At 35.9% G+C, this 17,650-nt stretch overlaps 1 protein-coding gene and 1 long non-coding RNA gene across 8 annotated transcripts in view; one reads left to right on the forward strand and one right to left on the reverse strand.

Annotated features, from left to right (window-relative positions):
* Nucleotides 1–14,225, forward strand: part of LOC145933997 (uncharacterized) — a 44,831-nt gene extending 30,606 nt beyond the window's left edge. Inside the window, exons 2-5 of one of the 2 annotated variants that reach the window (XR_014424968.1) lie at nucleotides 12,086–12,251; nucleotides 12,391–12,546; nucleotides 13,609–13,841; nucleotides 13,910–14,225. This is a non-coding gene — a long non-coding RNA (uncharacterized LOC145933997). Of the gene's footprint in view, nucleotides 1–12,085; nucleotides 12,252–12,390; nucleotides 12,547–13,608 lie in introns of both variants that reach the window. The other variant, XR_014424967.1, reaches the window with a different exon arrangement.
* Nucleotides 1–16,757, reverse strand: part of Lar (tyrosine-protein phosphatase Lar) — a 300,655-nt gene extending 283,898 nt beyond the window's left edge. For 4 of the 6 annotated variants that reach the window (XM_083034106.1, XM_083034105.1, XM_083034107.1 and 1 more), the window contains exons 1-2: nucleotides 16,576–16,757; nucleotides 15,554–15,665 (exon numbers count right to left, since the gene is read on the reverse strand). The gene's annotated coding sequence lies outside the window, so the exon portion shown is untranslated. Of the gene's footprint in view, nucleotides 1–15,553; nucleotides 15,666–16,575 lie in introns of those variants that run through there. The other 2 variants (XM_083034109.1, XM_083034110.1) reach the window with 2 other exon arrangements.
* Nucleotides 16,758–17,650: the final 893 nt, after the last annotated feature.

Genomic DNA, 17,650 nt, shown 5'->3' on the forward strand with positions numbered 1-17,650 from the left:
ATTTTTAAAATTTTTGCGATTTATATTTCGAAAATACCCGATGAAAGGATAAGAGTCTTATTCCTCATTTAACTTGAAACGGATTTTACTTCAAGAGGATTTCAACTTGAAAATTAGTTGCAAAGATTTTAAAGTTAAAATGTTAAAAAGTCGCGAACAAAAAGATCGTCCAATCAAATTTTCGCCATGAATAGATCGACTTGGAATTGATCAAACGGTCCATAGAGATGAAAGGAAACGCAGGGAACTTGCTGTGTTTCCGTATGCTGTAAATGAAATCAAAGGACAAGCGCGCCTCGGCTACGTTTCCGGTCTGTGTTACAAAGTTCGTCATTAACGCAATCGCTACTAGAATCGTAATCAATCTGGGACGAAATAGGCGGTTACAAGTACGATCTATCAAGGAATGTGGAGCACGTACGGTTGAGTTAATGCAGTTAGAAAGTTTCGGTGTAGCGGAGAGTTGCCCCTGTATCTTGAACATTAGTTGGAAAGCGCTCCATAACGGCACATATCGGCCTCGCGCCGTAATAACAACGAGCACGACGACAAATCCGTGAGGTGCTAAGCCGCAAGGGAGAAAAAGTTTCTCGACGCGCTTTACAAAGTACGACGAAACTTTGCTTTACCCGTTAACGCGCGTAGCACTACTAACGCCGTCTCGCGCGGCACTGTACGAGACAGTTATCAGACCTATAACGTTTATTGGTTCGTTAAGCATCTCGAGAATTGTTTAGGAAGCAATAAAACTTACTGATCCAATAATCACGACTCCCGAGACGAGGCGACTGAATGAGACGGCTAATAGTATTGTATAGGGACGTTAAGCCGAGTAACTTCGAAGACGAATATTAGGCGCTTACTTGTAAATCTCCGACCAAGTTGATAGAAGCACTTCGCGCAAGTACGCCTCTAAATAAATCTGCTTACTCTACGAAAGTGGACTTTTGCGAAAAACTTTGCGGAAAGAAGCATTTATCTTAATTTTTAAATTATATCGTATGTAGATGCGTTCTACTTGAAACAGTTTTTCTCAAAGTGTCTAACTCGCGCTTAAATTGCAAACGATATTTTTTGCAAATAATATTATATACTTCTATATTATATATAGAGTATATATAGAGAGTGAAATTCATACTGAATAAAATTACTTATATATTTTTTTAAACATTTTCGCGATACTGTCTCCCAAAATTGTGCAAATCTTGAAAATGCAAAGGAATCGACAATTAAACAAACTTGAAGGCGCAAGTTGCAATAATTGTAAAAAAATTCGCTATTATATTTCCGCGTGCGTGAGCTCGTTTCAACTCGATGTCAAACCGATGTTACGCGTTCGTTGGTTTCATGCAACCGTACAGCTTGTGTGATTAACAGCTCTAAAATGCGACGGTAACCCGTTATTAGTAAGCCATAACGTTACCATAAAATATCCCCCGGGGATCGGCGGGCGCGAGTCAACCCTTTGCAGTCGTAGGCTGCATACAATGACCCTCGCACACTAGGGCGTTATCATGGCCAAATCTAGACAGGCCAACGACATGTGGTTAAATTATTAGGGTCCCGTATAATTGGCCGACGGCTTGCGGTTTAGTTCAACACGGACCGCCACGTAGTTTGGTTTGGCGAGGAATACCTTCATGTTCCAGGAAAGCTACCAGGTGGTAGTAGTAGGGGATGGTTCTAGCCCTTCTGATCTAAGGATTTCGCTCGCGCCCTACTAGAACGCGAAAGGGTGGGGATTAAAGTTATCAAAAGTCGCTTTTGAGTTTGTCGAAGGAGGGTGCAGCTCTCATGTTGATCGATAGGTTGTTACGCTCGATAGCACTTCTATCGAGGAGATGACAAGAGTGGCGAACGAATATGCGGATAAAAAAAATTGTCGATCGCGATGGAAATGAGGAGAAAGTGCATGATCAGGGATATGCTTCGTCATCGTGATAGCTTCGCAGATTATTAGGGTAAATTCGAATATGTTAAATTCTTAAAAAATTGTTTAACTTTAGATAACATCGCACATTTAATGTTAAATGTATATCTTTCGCTTTTCTCTCATATTGTATATAATATTTACATTAAGCAGATAAAATTCCGAATCATTGGATATATTTTTGCGATAAACGCACCATTGAAGTTATGAACGCGGTCCATTAAGCATACTCGCCACGATCATCGAAATCGATAACAAAAACATCGTCATGGTAAATAAATTTGTTTAGCAATTAATGGAAAATCGTATTAAGAGAGGGAGAGAGAGAGAGAGCACATTACGCAATGCGTAATTTCTTTTCTACACGTACATATATGAGAATAAAACTTCTTTTCGACATTAGCTACTTCTTCGCCACGTTAATTAATTACCGAGTAAATTCTAGCGAAATAAACTCCCGTTGCTACTCTCGATGAGGCAGGAAAGGCAAAACTCTTGCTCGTAAACTTTGAAAGTTAAAATTTACAAAAGGTAGTTACGCGCAAATCAATTTCGCTTGTGTTTTAGATATCGAACTTCTGGATATAATTACAATTAGCTTAATTAATTATTACCTGCTGCAATCTACGATTGCGCAGAGTACTTTGTTCTCTCGGAACTTTGCCTATATATACTCGAGTTAGAATCGCTCGTCAAATACCATATCAAACTCTAACTAAAAATAAATAATATGATCCAGGAATGCTTATAACAGAAATGTAACGCCCGTAATAACATATAACTGTATATATATGCATTCCATATATGTATTTTCCGCATCTCCATCAAACCACGCAGTAACTTCGCTCTTTCCTACCAACTTCTCGTATAACGAAACAGGTTTTTCCTCAGTTTTTTTCGTGTAAGTTTCCTGGTCTCTACATCCCTGTCGCACGTGCCAAACGCGCGTAAAAGAGCATAATCCGTTTGCCGTATAAAAGCTTCCGGAAAGAAGGGTCGCGGGAGAAAACTGACGAGAGAGAGAAAGAGAAAGAAAGGCGCGCATCACGTCAGATCGGTCGCCGTTTATTAAGCGTTATTAAGCGGGCAACTGGCCCGACAGACGTGGCGGATCTTTATTTTATATACGCGCCGCGAATACAGCACCCGGATTATCCCAGGCGCAAAGCTGACTGACGTGAAATTCGAAAGAAAAGCCTTTAATCCACGAACAGCCTCCAACAGCGTACCAACTGCGAGCTTCGAGGTTTTCCGCTGCGCTTTGCGATTGGCGGCCAATCAACACCCGCCTTCGACGCGGCTTCGCTCTCCTTCCGACAGGCGCTTTATCGCTGAATCGACCGCGAGAAATATCTCGGGAGAAACCGCACGGTAGAACGTCAGATCGACCTCGAGGGTGTGCTTTTTGAAGAATTTGCAGGCGAGAGCTTTCCTCCTTACGAAAATTTCTTTCAAAACATAATTGTAAAGTTGTTCAATATTAAAACAATTACAAAGAGACGTAAGTAAAAAACAAACGCATAATAAAAGTTTGGTGAAAATAAATGACACAAAATACTTGATATTTCAATCTAATTTTTATAAACGGCAAAATATTGAAAATTTAATAAAATTTAATAAAAAATTTATTACGACGATGGCAGCTTCTGTATTTAAGGATCCTTTTATCAATTTCAAATTTGTTTTTCTCAGCAGAATTATCAAATAATTGAGATAATACAAAAATTATAAATATAATTGCAAATAAAAAGTTTAAAAAAAGAATAAAGTTTCAAGAATGCAATAGATAGTGACATTTTATCTATAATCTACAAATTTATTCAGACAAATCCGTAATTTAAAGAGATTAATATTAGAAAGATGTTTAATAATAAATTTCGAAAATGTGTAAAATCTACGAGTGAAATGTCCACTGCTAGATTTGGCCTGACCTGAAATGACCCAATTAATGTAACTTTACTCCAAAATATATAATGCGTTCCTTTTTTACCAATAACTATATTTAAATGAAAATCAACAATTTCGTCAACAATCTGAAGATACGAAATTGTGTGTCTAAGACGTTTTCGGTCTTCAGACGTTTTAGACACACTCGCGTATATAATTAAATTAAAATTATCCTATAAATCATATAAATTTGTATTTAATCACGAAAGTGGATGGGATGAGATTTTATGAGAATCCGATAGCGAAATCTCCCTTGAAGAAAGGAGAATCACAGAGATGGCGCGTGCTATATCGTATCTACATGTATCTACACTCTATGAGGGTAATCTTCATGATTAAATTTCCCGACACTTTGGGGTACAGTTTAAAGTGAAACCGATATCGGTGTAGACACGCGTGTGCTTAGATTGCGTATACAGGCGTAAGAAGCAGCCTCTTGCCCATATATCCGGCCGTAGAGTAATTATATACAGGTGCCGCGAATCCGCTTGGTTATCAGGTTTATCAAAGCACAACCGACACAACGCTATCTCACGCTGTTCCATGTTTACGAGAACGCAACGCAGCTCTCTTGCTACCCGTGATAAATACTTTGTCATTACCTCGTTTATATTGAACGCATCGATCATCGCTGCGCGAAATAGATGCGCCGGGCTATGTCCCATAAAACTTTATGCTGCAACGATTTTCTCATCCCCCCGCTTTCTCTTTCGAAAAGAGTAAAAAGAACAATAAATAACAATCTAAATAACAAAGTCTTCGATTAATGCGCACGCAACGGCATGCCTCATGCCGTGTAGTTTAAGCAATTTGTCGAGTTAAAATACTGAAGAGGGGAAAAAAATGCAAACGGTTAATCGCATTGAGAGGAAATATTTTTATTATTCGGTAAAATACTGAACGATAGCGCGAGATATTGGCACCCCCTCGACGGCGCTGTGAACAATCGCATTCCTCGTTTCGAAATATCTATGGAATCGTCGACATGCACGCGGCGGTTTTCACTATCTAATTCTGCGCTTCCGTTTCGAACGCTTTTCTCTCGGCGAAGAAATAAAACAAAAAAAAAAGCAGCTGCATTCCTCCGGAGAAGATCTCGATTACTTTCATTATTTAGAGAGTACCACGCGAGAGGTATCGAGGCATCGATGCGAATGTAATTGCACGGATAAAGGGTCAAAAGCTTCGTCAGAGCCCCAGAGCTTTAACTCTCCTGTTCTATCGCGAGAAAAAGCGATGAACAGCATCCCTATCAACGATCTCGCAAGTTTCTGCTCGAAAAAAAATCGAACTATGTTAAAAATTACTTTTTTATCTAGATATCTCTCACCAAAAGCAAAAGATGACGCACTTTTTCTCGCGGAGGGTTTGCTTTAAAAAAAAAGAAATGGTACTATAATCATATCCGTTAAAGTCTCACTTTTCCTTTCTTCTCGCAGCACTATCTCTCGAGGGATCTTAACGGGTAGATAATCTCAAAATGTGCGATACATCGTTTCATGAAAAAAAAGTACGTCGATGAAATTGGACGGCGCTCTTACTCGCGACGATAAAAACGAGACGAGGCGGCTCCGTTGGGCTTTAAGACAGCGCGATGCATCGTTACGTTTTATATGCAATCGTAAATAGCTGAATCTTGTAACGACAAGTATTGTTGTACGCGTTTCGTAGGTAGCTAGGTTTAAAATTTAATGAAAACCGTTACATATAGTTAAGCGCCCTCGTAAGTTTCGGAGAATGGCTCTTTAAATCTTATCCGGATTCGAGTGTACGATTATCGGGAACCTGGAAAGGGTACACGGAATGGGTGGAATTGGAGAAAACGTCGTTAATCGTAGAACAAAGCTGCCATTGTCGCGCTAATCAGCAATGGCCACTTTGATCGAAAATAAATTCCACGAGAACGAGTGCGCAAGTCGCGCGTGGGCTGGCGCATTCGAGCTTAGCACGAACGCCACTTTTCTTTATTGCACTTTCATACGTGTACTGGATACGTCTTAGGGCGTGCCTTGAAATTCAGCGACAAGGGGAGAGCTTATCCATCTAGAATACGTATGTAGCTGTAAATATAAATAAGTACAAACACGCGCACACATACGTGTTTAAGTGACAATCAATGCTTAGAGATTCGTTATGCCTATAATATAATTTGTATTAAATATCAACTCGTTACATAATTTACTTTTTTTTATATTTAATGATTGGATACTTGTTATTACTTGTATTTTATTCGTAGTATTCATATGTTTCATCAGAACTCTAATATAAGAAATTATGCAGTAGTTATAGCTACATATAGTCAGACATTCATTCTCAACTTCCATATCTCGTTACATAATTTACTTTTTTTTTATATTTAATGATTGGATACTTGTTATTGCTTGTATTTTATTCGTAGTATTCATATGTTTCATCAAAACTTTAATATAAGAAATTATGCAGTAGTTATAGCTTCATATAGTCAGACATTCATTCTCAACTTCTATATCTCGTTACATGATTTACTGTTTTTATACTTAATAATTAGATATTTGTTATTGCTTGTATTTTATTCGTAGTATTCATATGTTTCACATCTCAAAACTAGAAGTTATAAGAAATTATGCAGTGGTTATAGCTATATATAGTCAGACATTCATTCTCAACTTCCATATCTCGTTATATAATTTACTTTTTTTATATTTAATGATTGGATACTTGCTATTGCTTGTATTTTATTCGTAGTATTCATATGTTTCATCTCAAAACTCTAATATAAGAAATTATGCAGTAGTTATAGCTACATATAGTCAGACATTCATTCTCAACTTCTATATCTCGTTACATAATTAACTTTTTTTTATATTTAATGATTGAATACTTGTTATTGCTTGTATTTTATTCGTAGTATTCATATGTTTCATCTCAAAACTCTAATATAAGAAATTATGCAGTAGTTATAGCTATATATAGTCAGACATTCATTCTCAACTTCCATATCTCGTTACATAATTAACTTTTTTTTATATTTAATGATTGAATACTTGTTATTGCTTGTATTTTATTCGTAGTATTCATATGTTTCATCTCAAAACTCTAATATAAGAAATTATGCAGTAGTTATAGCTACATATAGTCAGACATTCATTCTCAACTTCCATATCTCGTTACATAATTTACTTTTTTTCAAATTAAAATGTGTTTTCTGTATAATATTGAAAATTCTTAATTCTTGCAAATCAATAAATTTAAATTTAGATTAGTAAATAAAATGTTTTTTACATTGTAAGACGTTTTTCTTATTACTGGCAAAAGTGAGAAAGTGCGATCTTTCATCGCGATAAAAAATTTCTCGGGATCATTCTCTCGTACACTATTTTAATTCTACAATGGTCGAGGCCAATCGGGAATGCAGTTACTTTCTACACAATAACTGGACTTTCGGACAATCGAATCAATTGATCGCGGAGTTTCCGCGGAAATGAAATCAGTCCTACTTTTACGTGTCCGAGAATCCCTCTCTACGTTCCATTACGCCCGAATGCTGGCAATTTTACGCAGTGAATTAAGGCCGTACCAAACTAAATTCCATGTCGACGCAAGTAACCAGGTTTCGGAAATTTCCCGTGAGAGAAAGCGAAATGTGTGTGGCTCGACGACTCGAATAATCCCAACCCGTGGCACACGCGCTGTTTTGTCGGTTCGCAAATGGAAACTACCGAGTTGTCGGCGTCGCGATTGTAGTCCTTATCGCCAACGGTAACAGGGCGTAGTCTCGCGTGCCGATGATTGCACGGTTTCTGGTCGTCCTACCGTGAGCATTGACGCGATATTAATATTATTATGCCAGTGACTCTTAAACAAATCCTTCGCGCGTTATACCTGAGCAACTACGATAATTTCATATAAGCATCATACTTGTTGTTTCGCTATTGACTGTTATTCTTCTACCGATCTTTAGTAATGACAGTTTCGTGAGCATAATCGTTCAACAGCTTGTTAAGGAAAAGCGATCTTTCATTCAGCAATTCTTCAAGAAATTAAGTCCGTTTTGGGAAAGATGGATCTTTTCAATAGATTTTATCCCCATAATTTTTAATAGATATTTTCTCTTAAGAGAGTTAAATTGTCTAGCTATTACTTCGATGTAATTTTAAATTTCTGATAATAACAAAAAATAATATGTAAAAAATATTCCAAGTTTTCTTTTAATATATGCAATGAATGACTGAGTATTAGACTATATAAAATCGTCATTTATCTATTTCGTTCGATTTTTCTTTTATTCCTTAACCGGTAACGTTCTAAAGCGATAGTAGATGACTATCTAGATAATATGCGACCGGGAAATATGGACCAAGAGAATCAGCGGACGAAGAAGAATGATAAATCGATAATCGAGGCATCTCGCTAGTATACGCAGGAAAAAAAGTTTGCTTTCAACGTCATTTTTTATCTTCATGAGCATCGTTTTTACACAGATTAAAATCGAGGATGAGAATTATATTCCGCAATCTACACTCTGCTGACAGATATAATTAATGTTTTTGCATAAACGAAAAATTAAACTGTGATTATTTTAGGTTCTCATACTTTATATTTTTTTCGTCAGCATATTATACTAAAAATATATTAATGATAAAAAAAAATATATTAATGACACAATATAAATTTTTTCAAATCACATTATAATAGTGTACAATTTGTGTTCAAATATCCCGTTATAAAGGGCCGAAATTTAAGTTAATGTTTAAGAGAAAGTAAAACGCAAACCGCAAATAAAAAGATAGAATACAGTGATAGCTATAACTCTCGTGCATAATTTATCATGCATCGAGTATATATTTGAAACGCTAGCGAACGAAACTCTACGTAAATTAGATTGTACTTTTACACGAGGGAATACCATCGAGTACGCGTGTCTCGTATCCGCACATCCGCGAGAAATTCCTGCGTAAAAACATATCCATCCCAGCCATTACACAAAATGCCTACGGACGCCTATCGAATTTGCGGAACACCCGTAATGTTTCGTCAATATTTGCAATTTTGACCGGGCGATTCGCTACTCGTGGTTTCGTTGAAATATCAGCAGCCGGTGGACCGCTAACTACGCCAATCGAAACTTTATCTCACGATGAAATACCGCATCAAAAATAATAATATATATTGTACCGTGTAATTTCATACATTCAATCAGAATTAAAATTGTTGACTCTACTCGAAAAACTTTTCCTAGGCAGCGGTAAAATATCGACGCTAAAACCGAAACTCTGCTTCATGTTCAAGTAGAGACTTGTACACTCTACAAATTTCAATTAGCGTTTCAAGTTAGCTCTCCTGTTTAAAGAATCAAGCACCGGCCGAATGTGGTGAAATGTACTTTTCGTATCGCAAATGCAGTGCGCGCGAGGAACGTATAAATAAATAAATAAAAAAAAAAAAAAAAAGATGATTGTTTTAAATCGACCATAAGATGTATTTGAAAAAATCATCACTTTTTCTCCTCTCATAGTAGTTATTTATTCTTTCCTAACTCTATTTTCTGATTCGTTATTCATCTGGTATGCGTCACAAGTCAAAATTACGAACATTTTACTATATCGTGAAAATTCAGAGAGCATCGAGTTGATTGCGTTCGATAAATTTTTATCAATTTTAATTATATTTATTAATATATCTTTTAGTTGGATTCTCTTGCCTACGGATATTCAATTTTTTTTCCAAAAACATAATATGAGATTCGGGCATTTCAATATTATCCGCGGGCGATAGAACGGTCTCTATTTTCGCGCAATATAATCCCGCCATATTACTATATGTATATGATATATGCTGCATTTATACATATATATACGATTCACATGCCACATATATACATACATATATGTAAACAGTAAATTAATCATTAGCACAGCCTAATAAATAATTATTACTTCTGCCGAGACTAATTTTGTCGACCGTATGCTTTAACATGCAAAGTCGATTAATCCGCTCTAAAAATTTGTGCGGACAAAGCTGCGGAAATATGATTCCGCATTTTTAGCAATTAAATTGTCTCTCTCACTCTCTGTCCTGCACTAGTTCCATCAGACCGGATTTACGTGTAAACAATATTAAACGAACAACTTTTGCGAGAACTCTAAAGTGGATATGCCGTGCGAATGACGGTCTGTTTTGTTGTATCCTTACCGTCACGGCGCTTCTTGGTGGCTTAGCTTTAACACGGCAAATCCTACGATCGCCTGTAGCGGAGTTTAAGCTAGGCTTAAGTCTTAAGTGACAGTAATGAAACCGCGTGTCGGTCGGTTTTGCCGAAATGGCATTTTCTTTCTTTCTCATGCGTAATACATTGTTTACATCGGGACGAGCAGTTTCGAATCGTAATGCTAAATAGGGAACAACATATAAGACGACGATGAAAATTATTTACATGACATTAAAGTACGGTGGAAAGCCCGCTAAGCGATAATTTTGTTAGTCCCTTGGTAATACAAGAGTTAAACGCGTTATTAAGCCAGCTGCTGCAATTGCAATTTACATTTGTAATTCGTCCGACGTATACATGTAATACAAGAGAATACATACCGTACATAGAAGATTATTTTCGCGGTACGCTACAATCGATATTATAAAACAATCGGACGGCCTAAAACGGCATTACGACCCTTGAAAAACGGGTCAACTTTGGCAAATGTTTTTTTCTCGTTACTCTGCACTATGGCCGCGCTGTCTCTCGTCCTTTAATTAATTAACGTGGAAGCAGCAGGAAGAGGCAGCTGCCAAGCGGCGCACGGAACAACTGATGGACGGAATGGAGGGAATAGAAGGGAGATGAGAAAAGAGAGACACAAGTAAACGTGAGGATAAAGATCGACGTTGCTACCGAAATATTAGCCCCGAGTGGCCACACCGACGCGACGTTCAGCTTGGATGCAATTTCGCATACCTCCAAAAGTATCCAACGCCAAAAGATTCGCAAAGCATATGGATGCTTATAGTGCGAGTACTAGCTATTACCATTACCACTATCGCCCCTACGTTGAACTATTACTCTACGCATCTCCGCATGCGTTGCGTGCATGTTTATTTGGCTACACCGTGTGTCTGACATTACGTAATTAAATGCATACAGCCTCAGGCACAAGTACGTACACGCGGTATTTTGCTGTATTAATCAATGAAAGAGCCGCGCTCTCTCTCTCACTCTCTCTCTCTCGTAAGGACGAATATGCACCGGCATTAAAAATAGTTTGGACGGTTTAAGATCAAACGCGCGTTCTCGGATTTACTTCCACTTCGGTTGCTTTCAATCTTACAGACTATGAAAACTGGGATGTTTTATAACGCGATCTACCCGCCACGAAAATGCGCTCTATATCTTAGACAAAGCGTGCGAGAATTAATTATACAAAAGGGAAGAACGAGGCATGTTGAAATAATAATTATAAATTCTTAGGGAATATGGAGCAAGATATTCTTCCAGTTAAAACAACATAATGTTTTAAATATTTATAAATATTATAAAAACATTGATAATAAAAACAATTAAAAAAGAAATCGCTGTAAATTTAATTTCGTTGATATCCCTTCCTATGTATAATTTTGCTTCCATCATTTTTAATCAATATAAAAAAGCATAAAGATGCCATAATGCAAATTAAATAAATCTTTTAAGAACGAAATAATACATATCAAATATAAAATCTAGATGCGATTATATTTTCAAATTATTTCAAATTACCAATGGTGGACACAGACAGATTTAGAAGAAGGAAGAAATGAGAGAATTTCGAATCAGCGAGAAGATAGAATGAGAGATGTACGCCATGTGGTCCGAGAGAAAACTCGGCACCAGCTTCGATCTACGCGAGTGTGTTGCATGGGTGGTCGGGTCTAATGAACGAATGGGGTCTTCGCGTAAAAAAAAAAAACAAAAATAAATAAAAAAACTCGTCGCTTTTGCGGTCAGTTACTTGTCGTCCACCACGACTTCCTCTCGCCCGGTTTAGTCCGCCCAGCAATGCGATTAAAATCTGATGGTGGCGTAAAGCTTACCATCCTACACTTAAAATTAATCACTTTTTCATTATGTCATCGAAACGAATTAAGAAAAAAAAACTCACACTCGTTGGAAGAAATTATCGCATTCCAATATCTTCATTATAGTTTAACAATTCCTTCGGATCCTATATAAAAGTATTAGCTACAGAAATTTCTCTTTTTCAGATATTTAACAATAGCAGTGTGGCGCATAAGGATACAAGAACATCACTAAGCCATGAGAAAAAGATACAAGTGAAAATGCTCATTTAATGCAAACTGAAGGAAAAAATATCCAGTTACTGATAAATTGGATAAACCGTGAAAAAGCGAAAAGAGAACGGAAGCAAAGGTAATGAATTAATTTAATTCGCGATATAAAAGGCAACGATGTTTTGATATAAAAGAATATATGTACATGTGTACGTGTCATGCATTTCGAAACTGAATACTCATAATGCTTATCTCTTCTTTCATACACTGTTATATAGGGTTGCCGAGTCGCATGATCGATTATTGGCTGTTGGTTTACTACCCTCCTGAGATTTCTCGCCCTTTTGACACAATATACGCGGAGACTACCAGATGCTCCCTCGATCGGGAATTCATGATTCATGGTCAATTTAAAAGGATAAGGGGATGTGTGTGTTAGTATAAATTCGCGATTCAAACTAATTAAAAAATTTCTCATAAATTTTCGCTTGCTTCTTCTTTTTTTTCTAAAGATTAGGGAAATTATTTGTGAATATAAAAATTGATCGAAGGTATTATAATTTAGAAATAAATTACAATTTATAATGTTAAAACATTACAATTCATAATCTTCCTCACGGAAAATGCATTGTTAAATTATAATGTGAGTTATATGGAGAACTGCTGAAAGTTAACGCGCGTGAATTGCTGCATTAAAAAAGCAGAGGAAAAAAACTATATTGGCACCTCTTGGCGCTATCGGCGATGTGAAAAGAAACGAACGCGGCGTATCTGCATGAAAACAGGTGGAAGCCAAACGTAAATCCAATTACGAGATAATCGCATTGCCTCGAGATTCGCACTCGGGCATTCGGGTGAACTATCGAGTGATTAAAAATAATACCTGACAACGCGTGCGCGGTCGGAAATTTGCTCACGTGTATACTAACGTAAACCCATCCACAAGCCATTCCACTTCACGTTAACTCGTAATTTTCTTCTTTCTTTCGTTTCCCATTTATTCACATCGCTGCTGTGTTACCATATCATTTTAATCCGTCGCGAGCAGCTAATTCTTTCGTGTTGCGAACGAGCCTATCGTGAAATATACACGAAACGCGTTATTAGTCAAAGTAAAATTTCTGGGGATAATTTCTGGATATATTTGTTTCGCATTTTTGTAAATTACTGATGTAATTACTGACTAACGACTAATAATAGATTTTAGAATGTAATATGCAGTAAAGAAAGAGTTAATTATATTAATTTCTGAATGAGCCTAACTGTATATATGTATGGATTACATTTATTCTTGTTCATTGTTTTTAAATTGCAAAAATTTCTATACCTACTATATGTAAATTACTACTATTTAAACTATAACTCCTATGTTTAGATTATCACTCCATTTTATAAATTATTATGGGGAATAATACATTTTTTATTTAATTTTTATTGTAGATATGAGATGTAAGAGTTTCTATTATAGTAATAGTGAATAAATGTTTCGATTGCAGAAAACTGGCATGACTGACATTTCAACAACCGGAAACCGGAAGTCAATAACAGCCAGGAAGGATTATTACCGATGTACAAGTCGGTAACGCAGAGGTTGATACGTACAACATTTTCAAGAGTAATTTTGCAACACCCGATATATAAATGCAGTGCTATCGTCGGTACGAAGGACTTACCTTGGTTCGTAAGTTACCAGAAATGGTGTTATGCTGCGATACGAGTCGGTAAAATCGTATGTATTACAGTGTTCTACTATTCTCTAATAAAGCTTTAAAGCTTTAAAGCACATATTTTTTGCAGTTACAAGAGAGTGCATGGTACAACAATGCATATATTAAATATTAAGAAAGATTTGTTTTAAAAAAACTTGACTGTATCGCTAAAACATAACAACTGTATGTTGATGATAAATGTCGACGTAGTTAATTATAATAAATCTGAGCCCAAACTCAGATAACAAAATAATTGTAATAGAATTGTAGTACAAAGATTAATATCTAAGAAAGATTTTTGCCTATTCCGTAATTATCCACAAAAAACTTATATACATATATTTCTCTTTTCGCATGTAAGATATACCGTAACATAGCATATCTTTTAAATTCCGAGCTTCATATAAAACCATATCAATAAAAAATAATAGATTGAAATATTTTATAAAAGATTTAATAATGTTTGTTTTTGCATTTTCTATATTATTAAAAAATGATATTGATTTTCACCAAGGTTTATGTTTAAGAAATTATTCTTCTCAATTAAAATATGTACATTTTTGTACATGCAAATTAATATGTTTGTTGATCAAATCTGAATTGAAATCAGACATCGCAAACCAACTTTATTGCATAAATTTCAACGATATCCTAACAGAGTAATAAAAATGTCTCATGTACTCGTAAGAAACGAGTCGTACTGCTCGAGAATTGGGAATTATATTGTAAAAAATATATCGTACCATAAATAAAATTGGGATCAATTTTCATAATGGACAGTGGACATATCATAAAATATAACATCCTATCAATACGATAGCAATGTATCGAATAGCCTTATGATAAAAGAGTGTAAATAACTGAATTTCTTCTTTTGTTAAACACAATAATAATTAAAAGTTTTAAAATAAAATAGTTTGTTACATGCATAACTTATAAAAGAAAAAATTCTAATCTTTGTGCAAACTTATTGTATTTTAATATTTTTATTTTAATATAATTATAATTTAGCTGATGTAGTGTTATGTATATATGGCATATAAATATATATAAATTTCATATTAATTGAAAATTAAAAGAATTTATAATAAAAGTGTTTCTTATAATATATATATATAAATTGGATCAAAAATATAAAACTGAATAAATATTTATGTAAGCATCATAAGAAGTAAAGAATGTAAATAAAGCAAAAATTATTGATAAATTATATGTATATTTGCACAAATTAATATTGTATGCAACAAAGAAAAAATTCAGCCACAAAATAGACCTCACATATAAACATTGTACATAGTATATTCTTTGATAAGAATTTTATCATCTCTAGTTAATTAAAAACATGATTCTTAAAAATAATTCTCAATAATAAGAGTTTAATGCAAAAGTAAATAAATGTGCTTTCTCTGCAATGTTTTAAATATAATCATAATATATATATTGAACACAAACTGATGCATTATTATATATATATATAATGCTTATGATATTTATACTATACTCATTTTGTTATAGACATTATTTTGCAGACATAATGCGTATATATAATAGAAAAATATTAAATTCTAAAAATATATCTCAATTGTGTAACATGACTAGAATAATTTATAATTCGAAAAGAACAAGATAATAGAGATGTTAAAATTTATTTTCTATATACGTATATATGTGTGATGATTCTGGTCAGCAAGAAATGCAAAATATAAAATAAACAACATAATAATAAACATACGTGTGTTGGTCGTTACAGGTCGGATACTTGGAACATCCCTCCACGGGATGCCTCTCTCCTACGCACCTGTATGTCGCTTTTCAGAAACTCTCGGAATGTGGTTAGGTCCGCCCTGAAAGCAAACATTACAGAGACACACATTAATTTCAGTGTGGAAAGATCAATACGTTCCTCCGTATTTCGAGGAACGTCGAGTCATTATTATATTTAGCCATATTGTCATATTTAAAAAGTACCGGCAATCATGCTTATGTCCGATTAAAGCGTGACAGTGTCACTCGGCGACACGATTTACTCCGAGACGACGAGGACGACGTGCGCGCGAAGAAGCGTTCGTCTCGAGACGCGACAACGATGAAATAAAAATAATGCTCGAACGAATAGGAGCGACGTTCGATCTCGCGCCCACGAGATTCGATACATTCGGCATTCTGGCCAACTGTCACAATACGAAAGCGAAACGCTCGCGGACAGTAAGCGGGTTACTATGGTGACGCTCGTTTATCTACCGGCGCGGCGCGTCAATGACCGCACACACGCGGACGTCGTCGACGTAGCGTTGTGGAATCGGTAAACAATCCCCGATTGTTTACTAGCGTTACATTCTCGTCGTGCCTGGAGACACTCGCGCGACGTTTGACGTTTTGACAGCGAAATCGCGCGAGGAAATTTTGCTGGAGCAACGACTCCCGATAACGCCACTCGGCCAAGGGCCATGAATATGGAAAGAAACGGAAAGAGAGCGGAAAACTGACTCGACTTGGCGAAATATACAGAGAGGTTATGCGTTGCGCGCACTCACGAAGATCGAGCAGACTGACACGCGACTCACTTCACTCCCCTTTGCCCGGAATGCGCTCGGACGATTGTCGCTCGTTATTTTCGAATCACATGCCGCGAGTAATGTGTGGAATCGATTCTCGCGGCCCGAAGGCTGGTAAACAAATATGACTATGCCTGACAGCGCAAAACGGAACAAGTCGCTGAGACACTGCGCATAAAGAACGATGAGAAACACTCACGTTTACAGCGATCTTTCCGAAACTTCACCGTGCCGCAGTTACATCATAACACACATGCGCAAGTACACTATCTATCTCCTAGGCACTGATATTAAAAAACTCGTGTAAAATGTATAAAAGAGGTAATAGTTAGGAAGCTGCCAAGTGAATTGCCATAGTGATGCCAATACTAGGCGGCCATATTGTGCTACGACGCGTCTTGCACATCTGGTGAACAATTCGGAAACCCTCTACCAAAGTAGCGGATCGATTCGGTCTGTTGTATCGACACAAATAAATATTCAATTCAATTATTATTTATTTTATTCCAGGTTTATTACTTGGTTTTCTAGCAGGAAATCCGCAATATATAAATAGAACAAGAATTTAATCGAATCAGCGTTAATATATAATATATGTCGTGCAAGTTTCCTCTTGTCGAGTCAAAGATATTTTTAAAAAGTAGAATACAAATTTAATTAAGTCATTAATCACCTAGGAATTCATTAATTCCGGATTAATTGACTCAGACTGTTAGTGCAAATCAAGCTTTAACTGACGTCACTTGAAAATTATTCAGTACATTCACAGAGATAGTCAGAGATGGTCAGAGATGGCTCCACGAATATGACTTTCAAAAATATGGTTTAATCTGCTTATAACTATTTCAAACCATCACTTGATGCGGTTTTATTTTACGCAAATGCACGATACATGCTTGTGTTAAAAGTCCCAGCCAAATAGAACGACAATTTTTGCGTGACAAAAGTTTCTGCAGTAATGGTCATCTCTTTTGATTTTAAACTTTATAAAAAATATATACATATAAAAATAATGTAGACGCATAGCAACGAATATTGTGAAACAAACGGCTATTCATCGCAACGAATATTGTGAAACAAACGGCTATCCTCGATAATAGTTTCGTTCATATTTTGTTAATTGCCTCGTAAAATAAATTAATTAAAAATATAAACTAGAAAAAAATATATTTTCCATTTGTACAACTGTACACTGAGAGAATTTTCTCTTAGAATTTATCCTGAAAATCATGGTAATCGTAGGACAATATGATATGGAAAGAATTTTATGAGAA

Source organism: Prenolepis imparis, unplaced genomic scaffold (assembly GCF_030444845.1).
Source record: "Prenolepis imparis isolate NDT839.2.m4 unplaced genomic scaffold, iyPreImpa1.0 SCAF_3, whole genome shotgun sequence".
Lineage (NCBI taxonomy): Eukaryota > Metazoa > Arthropoda > Insecta > Hymenoptera > Formicidae > Prenolepis > Prenolepis imparis.